Source organism: Typopeltis vanoorti, chromosome 17, assembly GCF_054136105.1.
Source record: "Typopeltis vanoorti isolate ZY-2024b chromosome 17, IOZ_Tvanoo_1.0, whole genome shotgun sequence".
Taxonomy (NCBI): domain Eukaryota; kingdom Metazoa; phylum Arthropoda; class Arachnida; order Uropygi; family Thelyphonidae; genus Typopeltis; species Typopeltis vanoorti.
The window spans coordinates 84,961,476-84,976,831 of NC_143565.1; the positions used below are offsets into that span (position 1 = coordinate 84,961,476).

General features: G+C 37.6%; 1 protein-coding gene across 1 annotated transcript in view; it reads right to left on the reverse strand.

Moving 5' to 3' along the window:
- The window catches only part of Snap25 (Synaptosomal-associated protein 25kDa), a 273,086-nt gene extending 258,711 nt beyond the window's left edge, over window positions 1-14,375 (reverse strand). Inside the window, exon 1 of the mRNA XM_090407309.1 lies at window positions 14,314-14,375. The gene's annotated coding sequence lies outside the window, so the exon portion shown is untranslated. The remainder of the gene's footprint in view (window positions 1-14,313) is intronic.
- Window positions 14,376-15,356: the final 981 nt, after the last annotated feature.

Consider the following 15,356-nt stretch of genomic DNA (forward strand, 5'->3'; position numbering starts at 1 on the left):
CGAGTGCATATGTCATTACATATGCCTTTACAAATGGCGTTATTTGATAACGTGTTTATTAACAAACACATCATTAAGTTCTCAAAAGAACTGGACTGAGTCCTTGACTCTTTATTCCATCATGAGCTAAAAGCTCTAGTCATGGCTGGGTAACGGCAATAGCCGAGCCTCAGTTAAAACTTCATTGGCTACAGCATTGCCATTCCTTACTCTGGAAGTCCTAAAAAGGATTTTTCGCCTCAAACACATCATTAATACTAGTAACTAGTAACATTACTGGCTTAACGGGTGAAGCAAAAGCTTTTCATTTTCCCGGCTATCTTAACAGAGACTGTGAGTAGAAAGAGTTTATGAGCTATATTGCTCGCCCTGATTGGGCTAGGAGATTAATCCTCAGTGAGGGGTTTTAGAATGGCTTTAGGTCTTTTATGCTCAGAATAGTCCGTTGCATCATAGTCAGCGGCCAGTTGGATCAGTCTGTTAGGATGCACAGTTGCCTTTGAAAAGAATTTGGTTGCTATAGTCCGCATGAAGGTGTAAATATAGGGGACCTCCGTGTCGCGGTGCAGTTGGACAGTTCGGATGAACCATGGAGCGCCCAGGATCATTCTAAGACACTTGTTCTGAATGCGTTGTAATTTAATGATATTTGAGTCAGGCCGGTGAGGCATAAGTGAGTATTGGACGAACCATCAGTTTGTATATGAGAAGTTTGATTCTGGTGCTCAGTTTGCTGTTTCTGTTTATTAGCGGATAGAGCTGGGCTATGGTTTTGGATGTGTTTGCACAGAGGGTCTTCATATGGGAGTTGAAAGTCAGTTTACTGTCCATTACTACACCAAGGTACTTGATCTCTGTTTTCCACTGAATTTTTGTGTTAAAGAGGAGAATATCTTCTTTGGGAAGCACTGATCTTCTAGAGAATAAGACGGCTACGCTCTTCTGAGGATTCACCTGGAGACGCCATTTGGCAAAATATTCCTCTATTTGCAGTAGGTTTTCTTGCAGTTTCTTGATGGCTAAGTGAGGCTTTAATAATCTGGCCAATATCGCTGTGTCATCAGCGTAAAGAGCTTTAATTGAAGATAATGGGTTGTGTGGTATATCATGCAAGTATAAGGAGAATAGGATTGTGCTAGTAAGGACCCTTGTGGAACTCCAGCCAAGATGTGTTTCTGTGAGGACACCACTCCACTTAGTCTCATTTGCATGCGCCTATCGCAGAGGTACGTCTTTAAGAGTTGAATGATTCCGATTGGGATACCGGATGATATAAGCTTGTATAGTAAACCATAATGCCAAACCTTGTCAAATGCACTGGCTAAGTCTAGGAAAACAGCCCCAGTGCATTGGCGCCAGTTAAAACCTGTTATGATATGTTCCACCAATCTGTGTATTTGTTGTGGGGTACTATGCAACTGTCTGAAACCAAACTGCTCCTCAGGCAGGATGTTTAACCGGAGTACAGAATCTTGAAGCCTAGTAAGAATTACCTTCTCAGCTATTTTTCCGAGATTAGAGATGAGACTGATTGGTCTGTAATTCTGTGGCAGAGTGGGATCCTTTCCAGGTTTATGAATTGGAACAATGTACGCTAATTTCCAGTAGGAAGGGAAATACTTGTAGTGAAGTATGGAGTTGATTATGTTTGCCAAATGAACAATAGCTTTGCGAAGTAGAAGTTTTATAACTTTGTTGGAGATGCCGTCGGGTCCAGGAGCCTTTTTATTTTTGAATTTCTGAATAATAGCATATATTTCAGCAGGTGAGGTGGGTGTGATTTGAGTAGAATGTGTGGGAGCAGACTTGAGTGAATATCTGACATTACGGTGTATCTTGTAGATATGACTAATGTCAAGGTGACCGTATGCGGGTTTGCATTGATTTTCAAGATGATTCGCTATTGCCTCAGCTTTATCAGCATCGGTGTGGATGAGACCTGAATCTGTTTGCAGAGGGGGAAGAGGTTTATTTTTGTTCTTGATCTTTCGTATAAGATTCCATACAGAGTGGCTGTCAGCGGAGATGGAGGTCAGTTTTTCTAACCAGAGTTGAGTTCTATGAGCTGCGAGTGCATCTCTCACTGCAGAATTTAACCTATTTAAGATTCGTTTATCTTGTGGCGCCTTAGTGTTATGGTATCTTTTTCTAGCCTTATTTTTTCCCTAATCAGATTCATAATATCTTCAGGCAGGTGGTTGGACTTGTGGGTGGTTGCAGGGGTAGTAACTGCTGTACAGGCTGCTGTAATCTGTTCTGTTAGATTTTTGACAGCTATGTCAATTTCCTCTTTTGATTTAATGATGGAACAGGTCCAATATATTTCGGGAGCATCTTGGAGAGCCTTTCCCAAGGAATAAATGAGTGAGGGTGGGGATAATTTTTCAATATTTCCTAATTTTAACCGTATTGGATTATGATCTAATGATAAATCATTGATTGTTATTAAATTGTATTGGAGTCTGATGTGCTGCAGTATGGCTATGTCCAATACATCGGCCCTACCATAGGTGTTGTGATGGGTGGGATCACCAGGGCCTATTACGTGAAGGTTGTTGAAATCAGCATAGTTCTGTAGTATCTGTCCATTTTTGTTAGTGGAGTGGCTATTCCAGGTAGAATGCTTGGCATTTAAATCACCTGCCACAATGGTAGGCTCTCCAGTGTCAAATATGGCGTTCAAATCAGAAGGTAGTAGTGCTTTTTGTGGTGGATGGTATGCTGCAAAAATTTTTAATTTGCCTACTGAGCTCGTGAGAATCTCGATGCCAGTGATCTCAAGATTGGAGGTAGTAGGAATGTTTATGGAGTGATCAGAGATAAAATTTTTGATGAAAATTGCCGTGCCTCCACCTCTGTGGGTTGATCTGTCAGTTCTATACGACTGATATCCATAGATTTTGGGATTGTCTGCTGGTCTTAGATGCGTTTCATTTATTAGTAGAAGATCTGGCCGATGTCTGTGGGCAAAATTTTGGAGTTCTAGGATCTTATTTCTTAAGCCGTTTGCATTCCCGGCTATTATCTCTAGGGCTTCTGGTTTTAATTTTTTACCGTTCATTAGTGAGCGCTGAAATGATGACTTGAGTATCTTTTAGAAATCTGTTAGTAGAACTTTGCGAAGGATTAGATCTCTGAAATCTAATAGCATATTTGCCAGGGACGCGGTAATGATAGCTGTCAAATTTGGGCGTGATGTTGACTGTTCTAGGGATGTCTGTTTAGGGCGGGTTACATCAGCATATGTCCTGGACTGCCAGCTTAGAGTCGTTTTTTGAGGGACCTCAGTTTTCAACAGATGGGCTTCTGAGTTTCTATTCTGTACTTTAGGAGGCTGTGAAATAGCCGCAGATGTAGGCGAGCTGATGGAAGGAGAGAATGGTCCCTCTTCAGATTTCCTGTTACGTGGATTGTACAAACATCCTCTGTAGTTGGATGTGTGAGGACCACCACAATTGGCACATTTAGCCGGGGTAGATTTTGATTTGGAACAGGTGTTGGTTGGGTGACCAACCCCACACTTCAAACATTTAAATTCGGCCCTACACATTTTCTAGGCATGCCCAAACGTTTGACATCTATGGCATTGCCCAGTAGAAGCTCTCTTCCTTAACGGTTCTACCGAGATTTTCAATCCACAGATGGTTGTCAAGTCATATATGTGTTTATAGGTTTGACTGATCTCGATCAGCACTAATGGCATTGGAGTCTTGTCCCTCCTGGTCATCCTGCTGACCTTGATTGGTGGTAAATCACTCGAGTGCAGGTCTGTGATGATTTCATCGGTGGAGACATCCTCAGGCACGCCTCTAATCACAACCTTGAGATTTTATGGCCAGGTAAGGTAGTAGTTCATGAAATCCAAGAAGTTGATACGGACGATGTTCAACTTCTTGAACTACTCCAAGACAACGCTACTGAAAAAAACCACAACGGCTGAAGATCATTCCCGTACTGACCACACTGATTTTCAGGAGGTTCGCGCAAGCAAAAAGCGCAAAACTGCGACCTCCGAAACACCAATTATAGATGTCATGGAAGAAGATGGCTCTGCCCCAGACTCACCTACCTCCGCAAGGGAAAAGATCCACCGATTATACTGCGTGAGAAGAACAAATGGATGACTCTAAAGAGCATAATGAACAACCTAAAGATCTCATATAACAATGCAAAGAATATCACAGATGGTGTAAAAATTCACCCTAAAACTGTCACAGACTATCGTAGGTTAACAACAGAACTAAATTCCGGAGGAATTCAGTACCATACTTTCTCACTCGGTTCGGAAAAAAATCTCAAGGTTGTGATTAGAGGCGTGCCTGAAATAAACGCATGTAATCTTTATTTATGTACGGTGTGTTATGGGTGCGTTACTTTTCTTTAATTTACTGTTTATGTTAATGCGAATAAACTTTAAAATAAAGGACAATTTTTATAAAAACAATTTTATTTTAAAAACAATTAAATTTTTAAATCATTCAAATAAACATTGAATCATTTTAAATGAATGTCATGCTTAAATATGCATTGCATTAATATGTTACCATGAATGATTCTTTGGACTGGTCGATATTTATAAGGGAACCGGATTAATCTCGAATGGTTTGTTCAGTGCTGTAGCAGACGTTCCATTTTTGTCGTGCAAGCATTTTCTGAATGAATTGTGTTAAAAGCGAAAATGAAATGAAAAATAAATGATAGATAAAAAAAGTAACGTATTTATTTCTTGACATAAAGGATATGTCGGAGTTTATTTTTTTTCCTATGTAAAGTGATATTTGTAAGGTGAGATGTGCGCATTTACAAACAGTGATAATCAATATGCCACTGACTTCGATGAGAGAGAGAGAGAGAGAGAGAGAGAGAATAGGATGCTAGATTACAGCCGATCCACATAAATTGAAAACGACTTAGATGAGATGAAGTTCTAAAATGCCTAAGTTTTATTATTCCGTTTTTTTTTTTCTTTAAGTAGATGTGTCTCCTTATTTTCAACTGAGCATTTTGGCTTATCAGATTAAAACGTTTTACCCAATTCCTGTAATTGGCAAACTGAAATTTTGTAAGAGGTAGCTTTTGGTGTACAACTCACGGAAAAATTTGAGTACCTAACATTTGATTATCATGTTGGAGGCTTAATGGATTTTTTACAACACTCAAAAAGAATTAAAATAGAATTTAATACTTCCTATATTTCGTCCTAGTCACTAAGGACATCTACGGGGATTACAAAAAAAATTAATGTAACATATACACAAATAACACACAATACTAAGCCCAACCACGTGGGTGACACTAAAGTCCTATCTAGGTAGAGCGCCCTCTATGGGCAGTAGTAGGTGGCCTGGAATGTAAGGTGGGAACTCTGGTGGTGAGTGTTTCCCAAATCTTCGGAAACTTAATGCAACCATATTTATTGAGATTTGGTTGGTTTTTGAGAGCTGCTGCTGCTTCTAAGAAAAGTCTCTCTTTCTTGAATTTGCTGTGATGGAGCATGGTGGTTTTCTTCCATGATACCCTGTGGGTGGTGTCCAAAACATGGTCAGCCAAGCCTGAATGGCCATAGCTGTGTTTGAAGATGTAAGACTTGTGTTCCTCTAGACGGATGGATGCTGATCTGCCTGTCTGTCCAAAGTACGCCAGCTTACAGGAACAGGGTACTTTGTAAACTCCAGGCAGAGAAAAGAGATCTAAGACATCTTAGATCTCTTTTCCTTTGCCATTAACTCTGGGTATTTCTCTTGGAACAACAAAATCTACAAGCAGATAGAGGGAACTGCCATGGGTTCCCCCCTCTCACCCCCCCTTGCCAATTTCTATATGGAAGATTTCGAAAAACGAGCCATAGACTCAGCCGCACTCAAACCTTCTATCTGGCTAAGATATGTAGATGATGTGTTCTCTATTTGGCCTCATGGCCCAGACACGTTAGACTCCTTCCTCAGTCATCTCAATAGTCTACATCCAAGAATCCAGTTCACTATGGAAAAGGAAAAGAACAATTGTTTACCCTTCCTAGACACCTTAGTCACACGCCTGCCTAATGATACACTTACCTTCACCGTATACAGAAAACCCACACACACAGGCAGATAGATTCACAAACTCTCCCACCACCACCCCTCTCAACAATATGGCATTATTAAAACTCTTACCAAGAGAGCCCACAATCTTTGTTCCAGTGGAACCGCCCTCACTACTGAGCTTAACCACATACACAGCACTTTCCTCTCCAATGGCTACAGCGATCACAGTATCAAAAAAATAATCAACTCCTCCCCCATTCCCCGTCCTTCTCGTCAACAAAAAAATTTAAAAATGCCATCACCATACCCTACATCCGTGGCACATCCGAAAAAATAGCCAAGATACTAAAACAGTACAACCTACGCACAGCATATAAGCCCCACCGCAAACTGGCTACCCTTATCCGTTCTACGAAAGATCAGCTCCCTCCTCTCTCTCTCTCTCTGCCTGGAGTTTACAAAGTATCCTGTTCCTGTAAGCTGGCGTACTTTGGACAGACAGGCAGATCAGCATCCATCCGTCTAGAGGAACACAAGTCTTACATCTTCAAACACAGCTATGGCCATTCAGGCTTGGCTGACCATGTTTTGGACACCACCCACAGGGTATCATGGAAGAAAACCACCATGCTCCACCACAGCAAATTCAAGAAAGAGACTTTTCTTAGAAGCAGCAGCAGCTCTCAAAAACCAACCAAATCTCAATAAATATGGTTGCATTAAGCTTCCTAAGATTTGGGAAAACACTCATCACCAGAGTTCCCACCTTACATTCCAGGCCACCTACTACTGCCCATAGAGGGCGCTCTACCTAGATAGGACTTTAGTGTCACCCACGTGGTTGGGCTTAGTATTGTGTGTTATTTGTGTATATGTTACATTAATTGTTTTTGTAATCCCCGTAGATGTCCTAGTGACTAGGACGAAATATAGGAAGTATTAAATTCTATTTTAATTCTTTTTGAGTGTTGTAAAAAATCCATTAAGCCTCCAACATGATGTCCTCACAGCACTTAAGCCTCTACACACGTAACATTTGATTAAGTTATTGTAATGTGATAAACAGTATTAAGATATAGTATTCAGATGGGACTTTTACCAATGCGTAGACTTGAAAACGTGAAAGACATCCCCACATGAGGTAGTTTACGAATGTATCCAAATTTTCATCGGTTGGTGTATACTGTGGCTATTTGCAGAAATAAAGAGTCACACAATATCCTGAAATGCGGCAGTAAAGGCTTCCGATATCCTGAATGTGGACATAAGTCATGAAAAGGAGGTGCTTCACTCTTTGATAGAGCTGCGCACTATACATTGGTTATTAAGAACATCGAAAGCATAAGCAAACTATCTTCTACTTTTTTGTCTTCTATTTTCAGCAAATTTGTCTACGAACTCTGGTTTACAGCTACTACCTCTCACCTCACGAGAAAAGACAAAGAATATGTCTTTGTAGAACATGATTTTCTTCTTTTAACTGACACACACACACACACACACACACACATAAAGAATTATTCTTCGCGTTATAGACTCAAACGCAGGTCCATAAGGCTTCGTCTATACTGATTGGGATACGGAGGCTCTTAGAAATTAACTACTATTTATTTATTGCTCAAAAAATTTTGTTTATGATAAAAAAAATCAGTGCATTTATAATACAATATTATATCTTCTTGAAAATGGGATCGTATTACAATATTGGATGCATATTGATAAGCTCTTTTTATTTTATGAAAAATAATATAATATAATATAATATTAATCACAGTTAGGAATTTTGTTGTTTACAAATATATAAGTAAATGTTCAGTTTCAAATGTTTAGGAAAATATGTAACTAAATGTTTCATTTTTAGGTGTACAGTTTCTTTGCAAATCTACTTTTACGAAACATATTTACTATTATTATTACGTGACAATTCTAAGGAGTGCACTCTACTCTACTCCACTACACACACATCTCACTGTCCTCCCTACCACTAATTTTCTAACTGCACACAACAACACTACTACCATTAAGGCCATCTACCGCTCTCCATCAACATCAGTATTTTTTGTCTGTAAATTGCGTCTGTTCTCATGGCAGATTTGTTCTGTACGCGAGATGAAAAACCCGAGTTTCCGGGAGAAAAAAAAAACCCTGCTACCTCCGTATGAGATCGTATAACTCACCTTCAATTGGAAAATCCCCATATAAAGATTCCTTTCGTCACGATTAGAATCGAAAGCATTTTCGATTTTGTCTGTAAAACAGGATTTCAGTGGGATCTAACCAACCCTCAATTCTTCTGATACCACAAATGTGCTGTGGTTTGCAGAAAAGGGAAACTTACGGAGATACATCACTTGCATCAACAAATATACAAGCAAAGTATGGAGTCAAGACAAAAGAAATAATAATAATAATAACAATAATAAATAAAGAAATAAAAAAAAATAAAAAATTAGCTTATTGAATTACTGCCGAAGCAGCTAAGTATGGTACCAGTGTACTGTATCCAATTTGCGTGTATTGTTTTAGCTGATTTGTCCTCTTTTTCCCAGATAAAAATGATGCACTTAATTGACTCACCTTAAGATGAAATAATTAAATTAATTAATTAAAAGTAAAAAATCTTGTAAAGGGTTTTCGTGTGTCCTAGATGGAATTTGATGACAGGTCTTTCCAACTAAAGAGTATATTTTTCTTCTTTTCCTTTAAGGAAAAGAAGAAAAAAAAAAGAAGAAGAAGCATGGAGGGCAGTAACGATGTAAGCAATCTTCTCCTAGCCTGCTGTTTCCACAAGATGTGGTTAATGGACGGAATGAAACTGTCCATTTGCCTTTCCTAGCACAGATCGTGATAAATTCTTCGTCCACTTGAACTGTAAAGAACTTAAGCTTCAAACTAAATTGCCAGTCTTGTCTGAATAGATCGCAACTCCACTTTCCAACCAACTGGCTATGAGTTCAAATCCCCCTGTTACATGAATGCGTGTGAAAGACTTTAGGTTGTACACAGTTTCCGGCTGCTGGTGTAAAACCAACTTCCGATGGGATCGTGAGATGCCGCGAAAAATATGTCATGCTTTGGTCTTTATATATACACCGTGTAGAGGCTTTTACAGGTGTCGGGTATTAAAAAAAAAAACGTATATGATTATATAGCCGGATGATAAATTAGTAATAAAAAAGCATTACTAGTTTCGTCTTTCTACAAGACCATCTGGTGCATAATATAGAAGATAAAAAAAAACAGATAAATAAAACATTACTTGAGTACAAGCAGTACAGTATTAAATTACGAACGATGGCTAACACTTGAATGAATTCTTGGACTAGTTGCGTTGCTATGCAAGTGAACGAAGTTGCGATCTCGCGTATACCACAGCAGAGGATGAACAATGAGAAAAGTTGCAGCTCAGGTTCACGTTGAGGTGGACAGGGCTCAGTACAGTTTCTATTGATTCCAAGAATTTTCTTTCAGTTCATCATAATCTCCATTTATGTGATGTCAAATCTATCACAGTTTACTAAGTAAAGTGGGATAGATCAATGGATTGATCGTCTTCTGGATCGGAAGAATTAAGAACATGACTGGACTGACATGGACAACAACGTGAGTGGATAACCTGAACTTATACAATGAATGAAGAATGCCATAGCTTTACTAGATAACTATATAGTTCAGGTTACTTAATTTTTAGAAATGTTATCTAGAAATAGAATTTCGGCTCAGTCATGGGCAATCCCCTGACGGCTATATTGTTAAACATATACTTAAAAGCCTTCGAAGAAAAAGTCATAAATACTTTCCCATTAAAACCAAGACCGTGGAAGAGATATAGCGATGATCTTTTTTTTTTTATTTATTTAGAGCCATAGTCCCGAAGTTGGCAACAATCCAACTTGTTTGAAATCCAGTGAAGTACGGAAATATAAGTTCTGTACTTCATTCACCACTTTCTCCAGCCAAGCTTCGCCCAGCAAAACCAAACCACAATAACTTAAATTCTATGGGTGTGTACTGGCTTCTTAATTCTTCTGATCCCAAAGGCGACCAATCCACCATACACTCAATAAACTGGGATAGATCTGAAATCATATATAAATGCTATGATGAAATTGAAAGAAAAATCTTGGAATCAACAGAAATTGTATTGTCCAACTCAATGTGAACCTGAACTACAGCGTTTCTGGTTGTTATTTCTGTGCTATGGTGTACGCGAGACTACGACCTCGTTTACGAGCACAACAACTCACCAAGAATTCATTTATAATGTTAGCACTCCGTTTATAATTTAATACCATGGCAGGTGTACGAAAATGTAATGCTTTTATGTTTTTTTTTTTCTCTTCTGTATTATCCATCCGATGAGGTCTTCTAGCAATACGAAACTAGCAATCAGGGGTGAATTCTCCGTGCTTGCTATGCTTGCTACGCAATATTAAATGAGAAAGAAATAATATTTATTTGTTAATAAATGCATGCATTTATAAGCATTCCATTAAGGCTTTTATTTTCGTAGACAGAAGACGTCTTAAGCTTGCGCGGCAATAATTGAGTTTTGCGTTGTGTATCGAAGAACGATGCTTACTCGTCTAGTGAAAGCTACCTTGGCTCACTCGGTTGTCGGAGTTTCCAGGTCCTCGCTGCAGCGCTGTGATTTCATCCGCGCGCATAACCATTTCCGCTCCCTTCACGTCGTCTCACTCTGTTGCTTAAACACAGGTCACACGCAGTCAAAGTAGCTCTAGCCAGTGAGCTTCAGCCAGCCTTTACAAGTGTGCGTGTTTCTTGGGAAAATTAAGTTACAACCAACTTTTTATGACGATGTTATTGACCAGTTCATGAAGAACTGTAGGGTAGAATTTGTATTCAAGTAGCTAAATTGAAAAAGATAGGATATCATTTGTGAAATAAATGTTGTATTTGTATGATTAAATGTACATAAATTTCTAAATATATAGTTTTAAATGGTCAGTAATTCATTATTCTGCTAATCAGACTTCAATCACACCTCTCACTCCCTGAATGATAACAAGAGCAAGCGTGAATTTCAAGACCAGCATTCGCCCCTGCTAGCAATGCCTTTTTATAAGTATAATAAATAGTTTTTTTTCCTCTTTTATCATTTGACTATATGATAGTGTTATACAGTCATTCAGTTATTTTAACATGTGTGTGTGTGTGTGTGTGTAACCTAACTAGCCTCATTTGGTGGTGACAGGGTTTTTTTTCTCCCGGAAATTTGAATTTCGCTGTGAACCTTTTTTGGAGAATCCCACCATCCTGCCGAGATCAATGTTTTTGAATAAGAACTTAGCAGAAATCGCCAGAATTTGGACTTTTTATATCCGATCGAATATTACTATTAGATAGAGAGAGAGAGATTAAGGGTCTTGGAACATCCCACAGTCGCTAATGTATCCTGTTTGTCATAGTTCTTGAAATAGGAACTTCAGGATTTCCCTTGACATTCATACCACTGTTGCTACAGCGTTTAAAAATGCCCAAATATGAAGCGTCTCCGAAGCCACTATCATCATTTGTTCTACCCGAAGTGTTCGTTCGTGTCATTGATGGATCGCTTCTGCGCAGGCTTCTATTTTCCGAGTGATGCGATTTGAAATTATCCGATTGTGGAATACTGAATTGAAAGAGGGGAATGAGTTCATAATTTCGAGATTTAGAAATTTAGAAAAACACAAGACAGTCCAGCGTTATCGTGGAATAAGAGAACCGAAAAGCAGTTTCGTTTATCTCCTATTCGAAAAATTAACCCATATCATCTGTTCCTTTAAAAAAAAAAAGGCAAAACAAAAAATAAAATAAATCTTATCTATGAATTGGGTGCCCTTTCTAAAATAATGAGCAAAGTGCATTAACAAGCATACTTCTTAATTCATCAGAATCTAATTAATGATTTGCACACGGATTCCGCAGCTGACAATCCACAAGGGAATTTTTGCTTACGTCATTCTCCTTTGGACAAATGTCATGAATAAAGTTCGGAGAAACGGAATTAATTGTACTTGACATTTCCCAACGATCTAATGGAGTTTGCCATAGGGGTAGTTTGTCTCAGGGTGTTTTCTACCTTTCGCATTTCAATAGCCATTTACTTCTCATCTGCGTATGAGAGTGGGTGACTTTTTATCACAAGTGTTTGTATTTTGCTGTAATTTTCTCTTTTAGTTTGGTATATCAACGATCAAAGTCTTTCACTGACTGCAAATCCTACGATAGAGAGAACAGATAATTGATAGACTTAATACATCGATGCCTACATTGGCCGTCTTGTCTGCCTGAACAAAAATTGCAAACAAATCAACTTCCATATGTGCTTTGTATTATGGGATACTTAGACAAGTGATCAGAGCTTATGCCACCTTTACCACGAGTTGCGTCAGTCCTGATAATACTTCAGGCGTAAACTTTACTTACTTGCTTGTTGGCTTACTTGGAAAAAAAGGATTGAAACCAAGTTTATAAAATTTCTTGTTATCTTTAACGTATAGTACACCCAAGGTAAAAAACTTTCCACAACTCAACTTCAATTTCACGAATCATGCACGTGTATAAAACAAGAAAAGCTTCGAGATAATCGACTTCCCACTTTAAATGCTCTCTCTTTAACATGTGGATACCCATAATATACATTTTAACAAAAAATGTTACTCCACTATACGTCTGGAAGACTATTTGTTTAAAAAATATTAAATAGCAGTTTGCTGCCAATGAAAAACAAAGAAAATGGCTACCAAGCAACAGTAGCTGCTCGTGACTTGAAATCGTGGGGGGAGGGGGGGGGGGTGCTGCAACTTTCGAAATATACATACACACTGCAAGTACACATGCAAGTATACGTGTTTGGATAAAATATCAAAATTATGGTAAAAAATAAAAAAAAATTAAATATGAAACAATATTGTTTATTATCGATAAAATTATACAGTTTAGTATAATTCAAAATTACTTAAAAATAAAATCCATTATCATAACCCCAATAATGTTCTAAAATAAAAACTATAACAAATGTTATGTCTTTAATTGTAATGTCCAAATATTTAAAGAGACAGAGTAAACACGATAAGCACTACGAACTAGCGCAAACTGTATATAAACAACAGTGGAACTGCGCGACGAACAGCCGCACTACGCTAATAGCTCGCATCTCACTATGGCGTGCATATGCTTGCGCGCGTAGCAATATGACACTGTGGTAAACACAGTGCCGCTAGCGTTCTTCGCCCTCCTAAGTGATACAAGATGGATTTTTATTATTTTTTATACAAAATAAGAGAATTGTATAGGATTGTCGATGATACAATTAAATATTACAAGCAAATATAAATAAATTAATAAATATATTTATATATCAAGAAAATTTGGGGATTGCTGCAGTTCCGTAGTGCCTATGCACGAGCCGCCCCTGCCAAGCAAATGTTATGAAAATATGATTATTAGATGCGTTCCTCAAGATGCATAAATCATCTAACATTGAATTTATTATCCCACGACATGTCTACACGGATATATAATAATTCAGTTGTGCCTATTTAGGATACTTACAAAACTCTGTCGACATCATTTCGATTTTCTTTTAAATCACATTGTAGGAATAAAATTAGGCCTTTTGAAAATCATACAAAGTAATTAATAATTCCACTCTATGTCTAGGTTCAACTGTTGTGATAATAAGTGACGTCTCTCATAAGAATGCCATTACGAAGCTCACCTTTTTATGTTTTTTTAATCATTTCTATATTTATGTTATTTTTAAAAATTTTAGTATTTATTTAAAGTATTTGTAGTAGTATTAGAAAATCACATTTCATACACACAATTGGCATTCCATTATAAACTTTTGTATGCACATGAAATACTAAGAAAATCAGTTTTATAATGCAGTAATTTTGATAAATTAAGTACTTTACTGTACTGAGTGTGAATGGCAGTCATTGTAAAACAAAGATGGCTTAGTTTTATTAGCTAGTTAATGACGTGCATAACATACTGAAAACACAGTTATTAGCAGACGAGAATGCATTAATTGAAATTATCACGATTGGCTTATTGCACTCCATCGTCCACACGAGCGCCATATCGGCAAAAAAATTAAACTGCTGTTTACCTTGGATACAACAGAAAACTTCTGAGCTTCACTGTCGAGTGTATCCTGGCACCGAAGGTTTGCTATCGACAACTACACTATCGATCGTCTGCTTTTAAGTAGATTATATACAAACAACATAAATGCAATTCGAAAAAAAAATATAAAAAAAAAAAAAAAACATACCTTCTTCTAATAAAAACTCCTCCTTGGGTTATTCAATCACCCCGTGCTCACTTAAGAATGTGCCTACGATACAGAATCAAGCGAGAAATTTTACTCTGAACCACTAACAGTGTTCCACCTCTACTTTCCGAATCCTTACACACGCTGAGCTAGGAAGAGCGCCACGCTGTGTTCAACGTAATTCTGACGTCACAGCACGTCATTGCATTTTATTGGAAATCCACAAATAGTCTAATAGCATAGCACAGTAAAGTTTAATTTGTGTGTTCTTATTAAATGCTGAATTTGCTCATTTGTGTAAAGCACATTGTTAAAAAATATGTTCTTCAAATACAAAAATCAATTGATTAAACGTTAATAAAGCAAAAGACTATAATAAATAAAATTTATTATTATTATTATTATTGTTGTTGTTGTTGTTATTATTATTATTATTATTATTATTATTATTATTATTATTATTATTATTATTATTATTAATCCTCTCTACAGCCTATTATATTAAATTAACATTCACCGAAAGCATGAAATTAAGTCTATATTTATTCAGTTCCCCCCCACACACACACAAAAAAAGGAAATAAATGTCTACCATCAAGCTATTGATTTATTGTTGTCATCTCGCAGCTTAATGGGGGAGGTCATCAGTAGTCAACTTATTGATCGCCTGGAGAGCTGCCATCAGTGACCACCAGTACAGATTTCACCATTCAAAGATTCCCAGTAGAACTTCTCATTTATGTTATCCACCTGTGGACACGTGCTGCCATGGAAAGCTCGGGAGCAACTTGTGCTTTTGTGATTGTTTGGAATTACAGCCAAAGCAGTCTAAGGCTACGAGGCCAGTTTGTTGGTATGTTAATCTCATGTGCATTCTTCTGGTAGATTTGCATGTTTTGCTTGAAAATTCTGAGTCTCTTTTAAGAAAGACCCTACTTATCTCCACATAAATCAGTTAACAGAAATTTGTGCTTGCTGTAATCGATATTATTTTCAACGCATTTAATAGAAAAGGGCACTTCTTAGCGTTGAAGTGCCATATT